The 15,562-nt window shown below is 48.8% G+C and overlaps 1 pseudogene; it reads left to right on the top strand.

Moving 5' to 3' along the window:
- The window catches only part of LOC114923575, a 69,241-nt pseudogene that overhangs the window by 6,980 nt on the left and 46,699 nt on the right, over window positions 1–15,562 (top strand).

Consider the following 15,562-nt stretch of genomic DNA (forward strand, 5'->3'; position numbering starts at 1 on the left):
GTCCGGCCTCCCCACTTGGCATTTTCTCCTGGGTGGTGGTGGAGCAGCAGGAACGTGGGCAGATAGCTGAGCAACTTGAGCAGATAACAAAGCCAGCTGCTGAGCCAGCTGGGCATTCTCAGCACGTAGCTGCTCCATGGTAGTAGGGGGTGAGGCTGAAGGCAAACTGTTCTATCCCAGCCTATTGCCGTCCTTGTTAGAGGCACAAGGACCAAACCCCTGCTGATACAATAGGCTGGAAACTTTAAAACAAAACAAAATCCCTTTTATTTGGGTGACAATCCTGTCAATAAGTCTAAAACACAAACAGCAAACCTCAAGTCCAAAGGAAGGAAATAGTCCACAGGAACACGTTGCAAACAAGACGAACAGACCAGGATTCCAAGAAGCACTTTGCAAACGGTTGCCTTCAGCAACCACCAATGCCCACACCTCCCCTTTTTATACAGCAGTCCCAGGGCGTTGCCTCTCATTGCCTTCTCCTTTTACTTTGGAGTAGTCGCATAGACTGTTGTTGTTTTTTTCTTGCTACTTGACAACGTCTGCGAGCATCAATTAGCTCATCCAGGTGTGAGCCTTCCGAATCTGACTCCTGCTCCTCACACAGCTGAGCTTTATCAGAAACACGACTGGAGGGGCCAGGCTCTTCATCAAGCCGTGAGTCTTGTAATTCATCAGAGCCTCCCTCTGACCCTGATGGCCCCTCAACGACTTCCTCCACCTCCTCCTCAGATTCCTCAGACTCAGCTGTTGGGAACACAGGCTGGCACGGAATCACAACAGTAGCTTGGTGGAGGTGGTGCATCACTTCTGGGAGCGGGGGCATGTGCCATGGCTAGCTGGTAACTTCCTTCGGCGTATTGTTGGTTGAGGGTATTTTGCCATGTCACATGCAAGGGACCTTGTTGGCTTCGTCTGAACTCCTCTGTTCTGGCATTGAGCTGAGGGGACCCAAGTTCCTGTGTGCTTATTTGTTGAAGGGTTTCTCGTCTTTCTGGTGGAGCGTAGCTGGCTCCCTGGTAGGCTGGCACAGCTGACGGTTATGCTTCTCCTCTGTGATTAGGTCTGGGGGCTGTTCCCTGATAGATTGCTCCTTGTTGTCTCAATATTGATTCTTTTCTGGAAAGTTCATCCCGGAGCCGTTGCACTTCTTGCTGTGTAACCATTGTCGCTGCAGGTGGGCCCATACGGTTGCCATCAGTGGTATGGTTCGGTGGGTTCCGTGGGGCCGCAACGGTGGGAAGATTTCATGGCACTGCCCGCTGTGTGGCCATTGCCGTTGCTGGTGGACCCATCCGATTTCCATCAAAGGTATGGTTCGGCGGGTTCAATGTGGCACCAACGATGGGAAGATCTCGTGGCACTGCCTGCTGTGTAGCCATTGCCATTGCTGGTGGACCCATCCAGTTGCCATCAAAGGTATGGTTCATTGGGTTCAATGGGGTAGCAATGATGGGAAGATCTCGTGGCCTAGTTGTCGCGACATCAACCCTGTGGCTGACTGGCACATCTGGCCATTGAGATTCTTCTGTTCGTCTACTCGGTCTTGGGGGGCTTGTGGCTGGCTGTGGTCTCACCTGTTCACGTTGAAACGTGCTTTGGTTGTCCATGTAGGCCTGTACGCGGCTACGCCAATCCTCATTATCCAGTTGTTCCCTATTGGGCAAGAAAATGGTGTTCTGGAGTGCTTCCTGAAGGCCTTCCGCTCTAGCCATTTTGTCTGCCATATCTCGTTGGCTTTGAACAAATTCAAGCTCTTCTTGGGCGGCCTTTCTTTTGGCCTTCATTTTAGCTGCTTCGGTCTTCTGTTTTGCCTCCATCTCAACTTCTTCAATTTCTATAGCTGCTAGTTCCTTCTTTTTCTGCCACTCCTCTTGTACCATGCGAAAGACTGCTTCAGCAGCTTTAGCATCTATGATTGCTTGCTCTGCTTGTGAAATTCGGGATGCTCGGCTGTGACGAGAAGATGCTTTCGAATTGCGGGAGGCGCCTGTGACGTGAGATTGTTGTGACACGCTGGAATGCGCCTTGGATATGTGGCGGAAAGATGAGGCCTTTCCAGATACGTGGGATGGAGCCGCATGCCACCGTTGAGATGGTGCATGTGAATGGCAGTAAACTTCAGACTCGGCCCTGTCAACGGGTCTGTCTCTGGTGTGAGGCTCTGGCTCTGGGGGGTGTTGTGGGCTCTCCAGAAGCTTTTTACATTCCTCGTTTAGTAGCTTGAGGCTTCGCATCTCTCTATTGATAGTTGAATCTCCTAATTGCTCCTGAATGACCTTGAGTTGCCATTCAGAGTCCATCCATTGCGCGAAGGCATCTTCTTTATCTCCTTCCACTGTGTGCGCACATTCAGGGGAGAGATCCTCTTTTTTGCTCTTGGTAGAGTTTGTGCCATCTCTCCCAGCCTCTTTCATGGCGCTTGTAAACGGCGTCCCATTTCTCCAACAGGTGTGCATGCATGGCTTCTGTAGGCTTTCTTTGTTGTCTCAGATTATAGTGACCCTGAGATGTCTTTGGCCTTGCTGAGGCTTGAGCTTCAGCCTCTGTGTGCGGGTCAAGGTTGGCTGTTTGCAGCATTTCTCCTTGGCCAGCTGGTTGGGGTGTCTCAACTAGGCTGGTTGGTTGAACCCCTTCATCTAAATCAGTGGGACACTCTGCCATGGCTAGGACAGGTTCAGTACATTTCCTGTCTATTTAGAAGCAAATTAGATGAACTTCTATTTTTGACCACTAGGGGTCGCTGCTTGCAGATCAGCTGCTGGGGTGCTGTCTGTGGGTGGAGGCGCCACTGGGTGCGTTCTCCTGCATTTGTGGGTACTTCAGTGCAGTTCACCCCTTCACCACTAGGGGTCCCTTCCTGCGGGTCAGCTACCGGGGTGCTCTTCCTTCGAGGTACACCCTTTGTCCACTAGAGGGCTTTCTCTGGGCATGATTAAAGGCTTGCGTGTAGTTCCTCCTTTAACCACTAGGGGGCGTCTGAAGAAAGGCTAGCCAAGTTCTTCCTATTACCACGTTACTGCTAGTGGCCACTGAGAGAATGTAGAGCTACAAAACTCCCACCTGGTTGTTAAGTTGCAGGCTGGAACCCCTTGGTCTTCAGCTTGTGATAATAAGCAAGGATAATTGCTGCCTCCTTCTCCTTAATTTCCCTCAAACTGGAACAACTTGGTCTTCAGCTTGAGTGAGTGAATACTTTGGTGAAGTTCACTCTGTGCCCTTTAGGGGATGTTGGTAGCTTGGGATAAATTTAAGTAACTTGCACTTTAACTAGCATTCAGTCTGTGTAGTCAGTGATGCGTGCAGTGAAGTACCTTCTTTCCCTCTATGAGGTGCTTTTAGCTTGGCTTAGTATAAGCCTGCTATGTGTTAAATTAATTATCAAGTTGATGTAATCCACATTTAATTGCTAGAAGATTGCTGAAGGAAAAAACAAATTGGCCACCAGGGGATGCTACTGTATTGCTATTGGGGCTGGTTCTGCCTCTACCTCCTTATTCCATTGACACTGGTTGAAATTCCAAGCATTCCTAAGGGAGGAGGGAGTTTGGCCTCTTTCACCAGCGCTATGGCTGAGTGAAAGACTTAATGACTTGATTGCTTTCCTTGGCAACCTGTTGCTAAGGTATCAAATGGCTCTATTGCTTGTAATGGAAAGGTTTCTTGCAACCGAATAACATCTCCTTTGGCAAATTAGCTGCCCACAGAATTCAAGGAAGCAATGTTCCTGATAGCAAACTATTTGAACAAGGATACTGAGTTGAGTTCACAGACAATCTTTGAAACCATCCCTTCATTGCCTCAGGACGTTTGGCTTCGATGGGGGAAGGGAGAAGGGGGGTTGCTGCTTGCAACTCCTTTGATCCTTTCAAATGTGAAAAGCCACAGAAAGAGCAGATCTGAAGAAATATACAATGGCTTTCTTCTCTTTAATGGAGATACATACAAACGACATTAACAGCTGTCTTGAAAGTGGCTGAAGAAGGCTAAGCTTTTTCTGAGATAGACAGCACAATATTTTTTTTGGCTTAACGTTGGCTTGCAGAGTTTAACAGTGAATTAACAATACAATGCATCTGAATCACACCTTCTTTGAAACGCTGTTTGCCACACAGATACACTGACTTTACTTTGCAGACGTTTAGTGAGAGATTAGTCCTATCAAATTATTGTTGCAGATCAGAGGAAAATTAATTCCATCAAATTTACTATTGCAGGAGATCAGAGGAGAATTAATCTATCAATTTACTATTCTGCCCTAGACAGGATATTTTGCCTTATTCCAATCCGGAACAGATAGATAACTCAGAGGAACAAACAGAAAATATTGCTTTATTCTGGGAATCCTAAACAATGACTTACAGTTTGTAGAGGTGCGTCCAAAATATGTTTCTGCAATATTGGATTGTTCCACAGGTAAATTGATATTAGATTTTCCCCTCTTCTCCTTCCCAAGTGTCACATGTTGGCATAACCATGAGATCTCCAGCCATGTAGCTGGAAGCCATGGGCTGAATGAAACAAAGGCATTCCCATGTGGCTTGTGTCCAGGAAGTCTCCCAATGCCCTTTAGAAACTCCTCCCACTGACCTATTAACAAACCCAGCCTTTAACCCAATAACTGCCAGGGTCCAGAATAAGTGCCACAGCTAAATTGTACATCTAAATTAACATGTAAGAAGATATTGTGGTTTTGTCTTTCCCTTCTCTTAAACGAATACTGTCTTTATTACAGTATTTATTTCACATTTTAGGGTACTTGCCTCCACCATATTGGGAAATGATTGCCAGGAACACACACAGATACTTTTATAAATTAGATTAAAACATATTCTCTAGGTCACGGGTTGGCAACCCGCGGCTCCGGAGCCACATGCGGCTCTTTGAGCCATCCCCTGTGGTCCGGAGCCTCCTCCGCCATTTTCAGAGAGAGATAAGGAAAGAGAGAGAGAGAACTTGCACTTCCTGCCCCCCCCATTCTCTCTCTCTCTCTCTCTCTCATGTGGACTTGCCCCTCGCAGGGCTTCTGATTGGCCCTGCACCCGGGTGCCCCACCCCCTGGGAGAAGGGCGGCCAGGAAGTCCCTTTCACGGGCTGGCCCTGTCTGAGGCGCACGTGGCTGGGGAGCCGTGCGGGAAGCCCCAAGATCCCCACTGGGAGTGGCCCGCCCAAGCCTCCGCTGAGCGGGCCAGCCCTCCCGCAAACCACGGCCCCGAGAGCAGCCCCTCCGATGCCCAGCCGGCGCGGCCGTTGGCCAAGCAGCAGCAGAGCCGGAGACAGAGGGTCAGTGGCGGGGGGAGGGAGGGGGCTCTGAGTCCATGTTCCAGTCTCGGCTGGGGCATCGCTTCCTGGGCCGTCCCTGGGCCACTCCCTGAGCAGGCGAGCCAGCCACATGTCTCCCCGTGCCGGGCGGCAGTCATGGCTGGTGCAGCGGCCGACGGGAGCATCGCACCCCGGGAAGCCGAGCCGGCCACATGTCTCCCCAGGCTGGGCAGCAGTCATGGCTGGTGCGGCGGCCGGCAGGCGCATCACACCCCGGGAAGCCGAGCCGGCCACATGTCTCCCCAGGCCAGGCCGGGCCGGGCGGCAGTCATGGCTGGTGCGGCGGCCGGCGGGAGCATCGCACCCCGGGAAGCCGAGCCGGCCATATGTCTCCCTAGGCCGGGCCGGGCGGCAGTCATGGCTGGGCCGGCGGCCAGCGGGGACATCGCACCTCAGGAAGCCAAGCCGGCCACATGTCTCCCCGGGCCAGGCAGCAGTCAGGCATGAAGCTCACCTGGCTGCCGCAGGGCTCTCTGCCGCCCGGCCCCACCTCGGCCCCATCGGTGGCGCCTTCCTCGGCCACTTTCAGGGAGCTGCCGCCGCCCTCGGTGCTGCAGGAGAAGGAGACCTTGGGCTGCGAGGGCGGCGGGGCTGGCGGCGATCGGGACCCCCCCCCTCATTCCCACGGTGGCACTCCTCATTGCAGCCGCGGCCGCCCATGGTGCACCCAGCCTTGGTGCCCTCCTCTTGCAACGGCGAAGTGGCTGAGGATGCGGCGGGAGTGGCAGCTGGGCCAGGGGCAGTGGCGGGGACCCCGACGATGCTGCAGTGTCCGCTGCCAGAGCCGCTGCCTCCCGTCCTGCTCCCCTCTCCGCTCGTTCGGCTGAGGATGCGATGGGGGCGGCAGCCGGGAGCCGTTGCCTCCCGTCCTGCTCCCCTCCCCACCTGTTCGGCTGAGGACGCGATCGGGGCGGCGGCCGGGAGCCGTTGCCTCCCGTCCTGCTCCCCTCCCTGCCCGTTTGGCTGAGGACGCGATGGGGCGGTGGCTGGGAGCCGCTGCCTCCTGTCTTGCTCCCCCTCCCCACCCATTCGGCTGAGGACGCGGCGGCCAGGCTGGGGGCGGCGTGGACTCCCGACGATGCTGCAGTGTTTGCTAATTCATTGTTTGATTATCTTTTCCAGAATCTTCCCAGGTATTGAGGTCAGGCTGATAGGTCTATAGTTTCCTGGATCCATTTCCCCCCCTTTTTTGAAGAGGGGAACTACATCAGCTCTTTTCCAATCCTCTGGTAGTTCCCCAGTGCTCCAGGATCTTTGAAAGATATAGTTCAGTGGTTCTGAGATCACATCTGCCAGTTTCTTGAGAACATTGGGGTGTAATCCATCTGGTCCTGGTGATTTGAACTCGTCTAGGGTGGACAGGTGCTCACTTACAATTTTCTTGCCTTTCTTAACTTGTGTTTCTAATCTGTTTTTTAAGGTACTGTTTTTGATAGGTTGGGCTGTTTTTTCCCTTTGTATAAAGATGGATGCAAAAAATGAGTTAAATAGTTCCACTTTCTCCCTGTTGCTTGTCTCTTTCTTGCCACTTTCTCCCACTAATGGGCCAATCATTTCCTTGACTTTTTTCTTGTTTTTTACATGTTGAAAGAAGCTTTTTTTGTTATTTTTGACTTTGGTCGCAAGCCTTAGTTCATTTTGAGCCTTAGCTTTCCTCACTTCATCTTTGCAGGCTCGGGCTATTTGCTGATATTCTGACTTAGTTATGTGTCCCTCTTTCCACTTTCTATACTTGTCCTTTTTATCTTTCAATTTATCAGAGAGTTCTTTATGCAGCCATGCTGGTTTCTTTTGAGAGCTGTTATTTTTCCTCTTTGTTGGTATTGTGCTAGACTGGGCTTTTATTATCTCACTTTCCAAAATTTTCCAAGCTTCTTGAGTTGTTTTCCCCTGGAGGATTCTCATCCATGGAATCCTTCCCAAACCCTCTCTAAGTTTATTGAAATTAGCTCTCTTGAAGTCCAAGACTCTAGTCCAGTTGCCTTTGGAAAAAGCACCTTTGGGTCAATTAGAAAAAGAATATTCTTTTAGATTGAAACCAAAGCCCAAACCCAAAAATGTCCGAGCCCATACAATAAGATATAAATCCAATAAAGTATGTGTGCCGTGGATGTTGGCCAAGGGGGTGTATCAAAACAAATCAAGGTGTTTGAAGCAAAAGTATTGACTTTTTTAAACCTTCTCTATCAATATCCCGATGTTCATATAATTCTGCAAACTGGATTCAGCTCACTTTACTGTTATTTTAAGGAGATATAATTTGGAAAGCAAGACTGCAAACCTTTTGCTGGTCTCACAAGCAAACTATTTCTTTTCTAGGTGATTGCTATAGTCATGGACATTTTCACAGATCCTGATATTCTCTTAGATCTGTACGATGCAGCAATTACACGGCGGGTACCAGTCTATCTTGTGCTCAACCAGCAGCATCTTCGCTCCTTCCTCTCCATGGCTGAGAAAACTTGCCTTAATGTCTGTCACACAGAGGTGAATAGGGGAATGTTTCCGTTTCTAAACCCCAAAATAGCAGGATTTTAGCACTAGCTGACTTTACTTAATTATCATTTGGTTTGCTTTTAAACACCCTCTCCCCCAATATACACACATTAATGTTGGCATTTGCTGAACACAGGATCAAGATTTTTGTCAATGGAATCTTTAGAATTAATTTTATTGAGCAAATAGATTGAAACACTGAGGGGGGTTTCTGGCCAAAACAGGTGGTGGTGGGCATTGAAAATGGGACTGTCATTATCTTCATCAAAATCATAGCTGTAATTCCCTTTAATTTTAAATGCAAAGCATACTTGTTCACATTGGATTTGCAAAGCTTGTTAGTTGTTGGTTTTTTTCCAAACATTGGTTAGATAATATATCAAGCAATGATTAAGAATATCCAAAAGTACAGGTAGTTCTCGACTTACAACCACAATAGAGCCCAAAATTTCTGTTGCTAAGTGAAACATTTGTTAAGTGAATTTTGCCCCATTTTATGACATTTCTTCCCACAGTTGTTAACTGAACCACTGCAGTTGTTAAATTAATATCACAATTCTTAAGTGAATCTGGCTTCCCCATTGACTTTGCTTGTCAGAAGGTCGCAAAAGGGGATCACATGAACCTGGGACACAGCAACGGTCATAAATATGAGTCAATTGCCAAGCATCTGAATTTTGATCATGCGATCATGAGGATGCTGCAACGGTCGTAAGTGTGAAAAGTGGTCATGACATGAGTCACTTTTTCAGTGCCATTGTACCTTTGAATGGTCACTCAATGAACTGTTGTAAATTGAGGACTACCTGTGTTGGAGACGACTCAGATTCCAAATCCTGGCCTAGCTACAAAACTTACTAGATAGCCTTTGTGAAATCTACCTTACCAAGTTATAGTGCTAATAAAAAGATGAAGGACCTGATCACACCAAGATCATTGAATCTGGCCACCCAGTGAGATCTGGTATGAAGGGTTTATTAAAGATCTCACATTAGAGGGAATGACATATTTTGTTTTACTGGTCATAAGCCAGTGAGAGTCCTTGAAAATGGAGTGGCATATAGGCCAAATAAAGTCTCGAATACCTTGAAAAAAGGTGGGCATGCAAATAGAATAAAATAAATCCAATTTGTATATTTTAATTGTAAATATGTGGTGTATGCCATTGGGGTACCTTCTTGTATCTAAGCCAATAGAAAACATAGTTGATTTTTTTTAAGGTACCATTTTTTTCAGACAAAAAATTCAAGATTATTGAGCTAAAATGCTCTCCCTTTTGGGTAGGTGTGCCATTATTTTTCAATGGCGGCATTGAACTAATCTGAGTGTCAACGCTGCTAATATTGAATATTCTTGCTTTGACAAAATATGCAGAACTGTCTGGTATTTTTAGAGTTAATTCATATGACAGAGAAAGGGGAGGAGAATTATAAGGAAAGCCCGGGAAAAGGAATGGAAGTGAATCTTTGCCCTCCAGGTTAATTGGAAGATGTGAATCATGACCACAAAATAGGGGAGGGGAAATGCCTGGAATGTTATGTGCAAAGGAAGGGAAATTCAGATCTTGGCATCCACCATGCCGTGCTGACACCCCTCTACACTAATAAAAAAATTTTTTAGGTTAAACCATGCCTGAAAGTTCTTTGAAGTGTTTCATTAGTCAGACACATGACACTGAGATCCTTTGAAATGTGGCTTGGGGTACTGTTAAGTCCTTGGATAAATGGCGAAGGAGGCAATTCATGTTACAGAACAGATCTTTATTTCTCTCAGTCACAACAACCAACCAACAAGAGCAGAGGCACGCAGGGCTCCTTTTATACTCCTGGATCCCCAGGCAACAACAACCAATAGCAGGCACCCTTTTTCCCACCTTGCACATGCGCGCAAGGCTGGCGCCGCTCAGTCTGGTCCCGGGCAGCTTTTGCAATGCCCGGGACTCTTGCAGCGTCCCGAGCCTGCTTCTGCAGGCTCAGGACACAACACCCCTGCCCCCTAGATAAGACAATGCTGCACCCAACATGTACGCCACCTCTTGTAGAGTATGTGTTTGCTGACTTTTGCAACAAATGCACAGAGTGTGGAAAAGCATGGGTACTGCTACCGTTTTGGGAATAAATGAACCCCAAGCTTTCCCCATGTGAGACTAACCAACCTGGACCTCTTGTCCAGGTCCCTCTAACACTTGCTCACCTCACGTAATCTGCAAGGTATTTGGGCGGGCCCTTGACCCGTAGCGACCTTCTCGGACCTGGGGAGGTTGAATGGTCCCCTCCATTGCTTTCCACACTAGGTGGATTAAAATGCGGCTGCCCCCTTATCTTAGGCTGCTCTGTGACTACTGCCTGACCTCCCTGCTCGCCTACCAGGCTCAGGAGGCCAGGACTTTGCTGTCCCCCGTACCTGGTCGACCTGCCTGTTAGTAGGCTGGCTGAGCCCTCTGAACTCAGCTCCTTGTCCCCTGAAGGGGTGTAGTTCCCCTGGCTCCTTTCTGTAGTGATAGGGTCAGGAGATACCTCCCTGTTAGCCCTAATGCGTGTGGACTTCCTTCTGGGAGCAATTGCTGAAAGTGGCAAGCCCCCAAGCTGTTGTGCCTGCTCTCTTGTATGCTGTGAGTTATGAGGATGCTCCTGGTCAGTCTCCCTGTCTGGAGTATTGTTGTTGAGTTGTGGATAGTGGGGATACCTCCGGTGTGACTCCCAGGCTGGAGTGAGTGTGGGGGTGTATGTTTGCCCCCTGCCCCATGAATCCCTATTTGGAGCACTTGCTGAACTTGGGGATTGAGTACCCATGGTGTCCTCAACAGCCAGTGTCGGCTGTTGATACTGATCCCCAGAATGCACTCCCCACTCCTCCTCCCCCCCCCAGAGCAGGCCGAGGAGTGAGAGGGGAAGAATCCAGCCTCGCACGCAGCTGATCAATATGGCGGCGAAGTACGTGACCGTTGTCCAAAGACACTTCATAGGACAAAGGCCCCGAGACCTTGCAGACCACTGCAGGGACCCAGAGGTGTCCAGGCCCGTAGTTCCTGGTCCAGACCGGATCACCCACGTGAAGGATCCGTGGTGCACGTGGATGTGACACCTGTGATGCTATGCACTCCGGATGCAACCTGTCCAGTTTAGTCACAAGCCGGCAACCCCAACGGAGTTCAGCCGGGCTCTTACCCATGGCAGTGCAAGGAGTAGTACGATGGGCTAGAAGAAAGTCAGCCAACCTGTGATGCCAGTTGCCATAAGTCAGTTTCTTGAGAGCATCCTTGGCGATGCGGATCATCCGTTCAGCCAAACCGTTGGTGGAAGGGTGGAAGGGAGCTGAAGTCGCATGGCGAATCATGTTGGCCTGTAGAAAAGCCTGAAACTGAGCAGAAGTAAATTGGGGACCATTATCCGAAACCAAGACATCTGGAAGACCATGGGCAGCAAAAATACTTCTCAACACCTGGATGGTCTTGGCAGTAGTGGTGGATGACACAGGAACAACTTCCAGCCACTTGGAATGGCTATCCACAACAACCAGGAAGAATTGCTCCTGAAAGGGCCCAGCGTAATCTATATATATTCTAGACCACGGGGTGTGTGTTTCCTCCCACCTATGAACAGGGGCCTGAGGCATTTCAGGCCTGGACTGCTGACACTCGTGACACCCATGTACCTGGGCCTCAATGGCCTTATCGATGCCAGGCCACCACAAATGGCTGCGCGCAAGCGCTTTCATCCTGACAATCCCAGGGTGACCCTCATGTAAAGAAACTAAGATTCTAGACCTCAATGAGGCTGGAATCACAACTCTAGAACCCCAGAGGAGGCAGCCATTGAAAGTGGACAACTCATGTCTCTTGACCCAGAAGCGTTGGAACTCCTCCTCTGGGTACCTGTCAGGCCATCCTGACAGCACCCATGTTAGCACGTGTTTAAGCGTGTAATCAGTGGCAGTTTCAGCAGCCACATCCCTAGCGTTTAGGGGAGACTCAGGCAAATCCTGAATGGACAGGATATGAACGGCAGGAGCAGGATCAGGCTCCACAGCTGGCAAGGGCAGTCTACTTAGGCCATCAGCATGACCCATTTCCTTTCCAGGTTTGTGAACTAGTGTGTAGTCATAAGCTGACAAAAAAATGGACCATCGCAGCATGCGAGGAGAAAGGATGTGTGGGGTCTGTTTGGACGTGGTAAACAACCCCAGCAAAGGCTTGTGGTCAGTAAAGACTGTAAAAGGGTGGCCATAAATAAAATCATGGAACTTTTTAATTCCAGTCACAATAGCCAAAGCTTCCTTGTCAATTTGAGCATAGTTGCGCTCAGCAGCAGACAAGGTCCTGGAATAATATGCCACAGGGACCTGAGTCCCATCAGCCGTCAGATGGCTAAGCACAGCTCCCACACCATAGGGAGAAGCATCACAGGCAAGGCACACTGGTAACTTCTCATTAAAGTGAGCTAACACCGCATTGGATGTAAGCAAGGCTTTAACTTCATTGAAACTGGCTTCATGGACTTTGGTCCAGCGCCAACAGGCATGTTTGTCTAAAAGTCTGTGTAGGAGTTCAGCTATAGCAGCTTTATGAGGCAGAAAAGCATGATATAAATTCAATAAGCCCAAAAATGCTTGTAATTCACCCTTAGACTTAGGGCTTGGGGCCTGCTGAATAGCTTTGAGCTTAGCATCAGAAGGGTGGATGCCCTGAGCATCTATCCTGAACTCCAGGAAATCAGTAGAATGGACACCAATCTTACACTTGTCCTTTTTCAACTTAAGGCCTGCTCTTCGGAAACGAAGCAAAACAGCCCTTAACCTCTCTGCCAAGGTTTGAGGTGAATTCCCCGCGATGAGGACGTCATCAAAATAAGGACACACACCAGGAATACCCCTCAGGGTGTTTTCCATGACACTCTGAAAAATGCCAGGGGCTACATTCACCCCAAACTGCAACCTCTTCACCTTGAAAGCCCCTCTATGGGTCACAATAGTCTGAGCCTCTGCTGCTGCATCATCAACAGGCAACTGTTGATACGCCTGAGCCAGGTCTAGCTTTGCAAAAATTTTTCCCTCTTTAAGGGAAGCCAAAATGTGGCTTACTACAGGTACTGGATATGCATGTTGCTGTAGGGCCTTGTTAAGTGTGCACTTGTAGTCTGCACATATACGAATGTCCCCATTTGCCTTTAAAGGCGTGACAATGGGAGTTTCCCACGGGCTAGAGTCTACAGGCTCTAATATGCCTTGCTGGAGCAACTTGTCCAGTTCAGCATCAATCTTACTCTTAAGAGCAAATGGTACTCTCCTAGGTTTAACCCTTATGGGCTGTACAGCTGGATCTAGCTTTAGTGAAACTGGAGGTCCCTTGCAGGATCCGAGCTCAGAGCTAAACACATCTGCAAACTCCTTGCAGACTTCTGCTAGGGTCTCCGTTTGCAAATTGTGAAGCCCTGTGACCTGGATTCCCAGGGCCTCAAACCAATCGAGTCCAATCAGACTCGTGCGTTCACCCCCAACAACCAACACGTCTAAGGGACCTTCAAAATCCTTATACTGTACCTTAAGAGTGGCCTCCCCCTTAACGCACACCTTGGAATTTTGAAAGTCAGTAAGAATTACATTGGAAGGCCTGAGCATAGTTCGCTGTCCGCTGCTGCTGCAGATTTTCCGGAATGTGTTGAGGGAAATTATGGAGAGGGCAGACCTCGTGTCCAGTTCCATAGACAATGGAACCCCTTGCAACCTTACTTTGAGGGACAATTTCTTCTTGAGGGGTTTGTGTGTGCCTATCCTTAATATATTTCTGCGTGTTGCACAGAAACCCACCCTGTTTTGGCTGGGGACCCTGGTACCTTTCAGATTCAATTCTTCCTTCGGTTGTACCTTCTGCCGACTCTGACAGACAGCTGCGATGTGGCCTTTCTTGCCGCACATTCTGCAGATGGCGGAACAGAACCGGCATTCCGCCCGCTTGTGGCAACCTCCGCACCCGAAACATCAAAGCTCAGCTGGGCCCTTGTCTGGACGATCCTTCGGCCTCCTCCCGGATGCTTGATAAAGCTTGTCCACCTCTTCTTCAGGGTCCTCTTCCGAGTCCTCCCGCACATTCTCCTTGTGGACGGTTGTAGTCTCTGGAGCACTTCGAGTGGGCCGCAGATTCTTTACCGCTCCGCCTGCAGCTTCCTCTGCTGTAACCTCTCGCAGAGCATCTTGGAAAGAGACATCTTCCTTAGCAAACAGCTTCTGCTGTAAGTCTCTGTTCCTCAGTCCGCATACAAAACGGTCGCGCAGCCTTTCTTCTAAATCCTTGAACTCGCACGGTTTAGCTGCTCTTCTCAAAGCTGCAATAAAGTCTTTTGCTGATTCCCCAGCTCTCTGATCTCTCTGTTCGAATGTGTGCCTCCACGCAATGACAGATTGCTTTGGCTGGAAATGGTCTTTCAAAAGTTTCTTGAGTACGAAACAGCTTCTAGTGAGGCCGGGGCAACCAGATTCTCGGCGATCTCAAAGGCGTCTTGCCCACAAACGCACAACATTGTGGTAGCCTTTAATCCATCTTCCCTTATCTGATTCACTCGGAATTAAGTCTCCACCCTTGCAACGTAAGATTCCCATTTTTCCGGGTGGAAGACATCAAATTCAGATAAGTGACCGATTTTCGCCATTATCAAGGGACAGGGTTTTCTTCAGCCGCACTCACCCTCCAGCGACGCTGTACTGGCAGGATAGACGCTGACTTCAACGCCGTCGTCCCTCTTCCGGACTTCTTTTGGCTGAGTCTTTAAGCTTCCCTAGCTAACTAGACAGAATCCCATCCTCGTCGCCAGTGTTAAGTCCTTGGATAAATGGCGAAGGAGGCAATTCATGTTACAGAACAGATCTTTATTTCTCTCAGTCACAACAACCAACCAACAAGAGCAGAGGCACGCAGGCCTCCTTTTATACTCCCGGATCCCCGGGCAACAACAACCAATAGCAGGCACCCTTTTTCCCACCTTGCGCATGCGCGCAAGGCTGGCGCCGCTCAGTCTGGTCCCGGGCAGCTTTTGCAATGCCCGGGACTCTTGCAGCGTCCCGAGCCTGCTTCTGCAGGCTCAGGACACAACAGGTACCAAAAGGTCCTCAGAATCTTTAATTGTGGCCTTTGTGCAGTGTTTTGATACTGAATCAATCGGTTGGAGTAGCTTTCCAAAAGATGCTGTTTTCTAGATGAGCTGAGTTGGTCAGTGACGTTTCTTCTAGATCAGTGTTTCTAGATCATTGGTTAGAAATCTTATCAATGGCCTTGCTGGTTCTGGCCTGTTTATATATATATATATAAAAATAGGCCTTTTTTGTTACTTTTCTCTTGCATAGAACCTGCGAGTCAGAACTCTTCATGGCTGTTTATTCCAAAGCAGAAGCCAGAAACAGATCACAGGAACCCTGAAGGAGAAATTTCTGCTGGTTGATGGAGAAATTGCAATCACCGGCAGCTATAGGTAAGAGTTCTTCCTTGCTTTTCTGTGCAATAAATGAAAGTGTTGTAGATCCTGGATCCAGAAAGCAGCAAAATCATGAATAGTTTACAGGTGAAACTCGAAAAATTAGAATATCGTGCAAAAGTTCATTTATTTCAGTAATGCAACTTAAAAGGTGAACCTAATATATGAGATAGACTCATTACATGCAAAGCAAGATAGTTCAAGCCGTGATGTGTCATAAGTGAGATGATTATGGCTTACAGCTCATGAAAACCCCAAATCCACAATCTCAGAAAATTAGA

Source organism: Protobothrops mucrosquamatus, unplaced genomic scaffold (genome assembly GCF_001527695.2).
Source record: "Protobothrops mucrosquamatus isolate PMUCROS unplaced genomic scaffold, P.Mucros_1.0 scaffold4452, whole genome shotgun sequence".
NCBI classification, from domain to species: Eukaryota; Metazoa; Chordata; class Lepidosauria; order Squamata; family Viperidae; genus Protobothrops; species Protobothrops mucrosquamatus.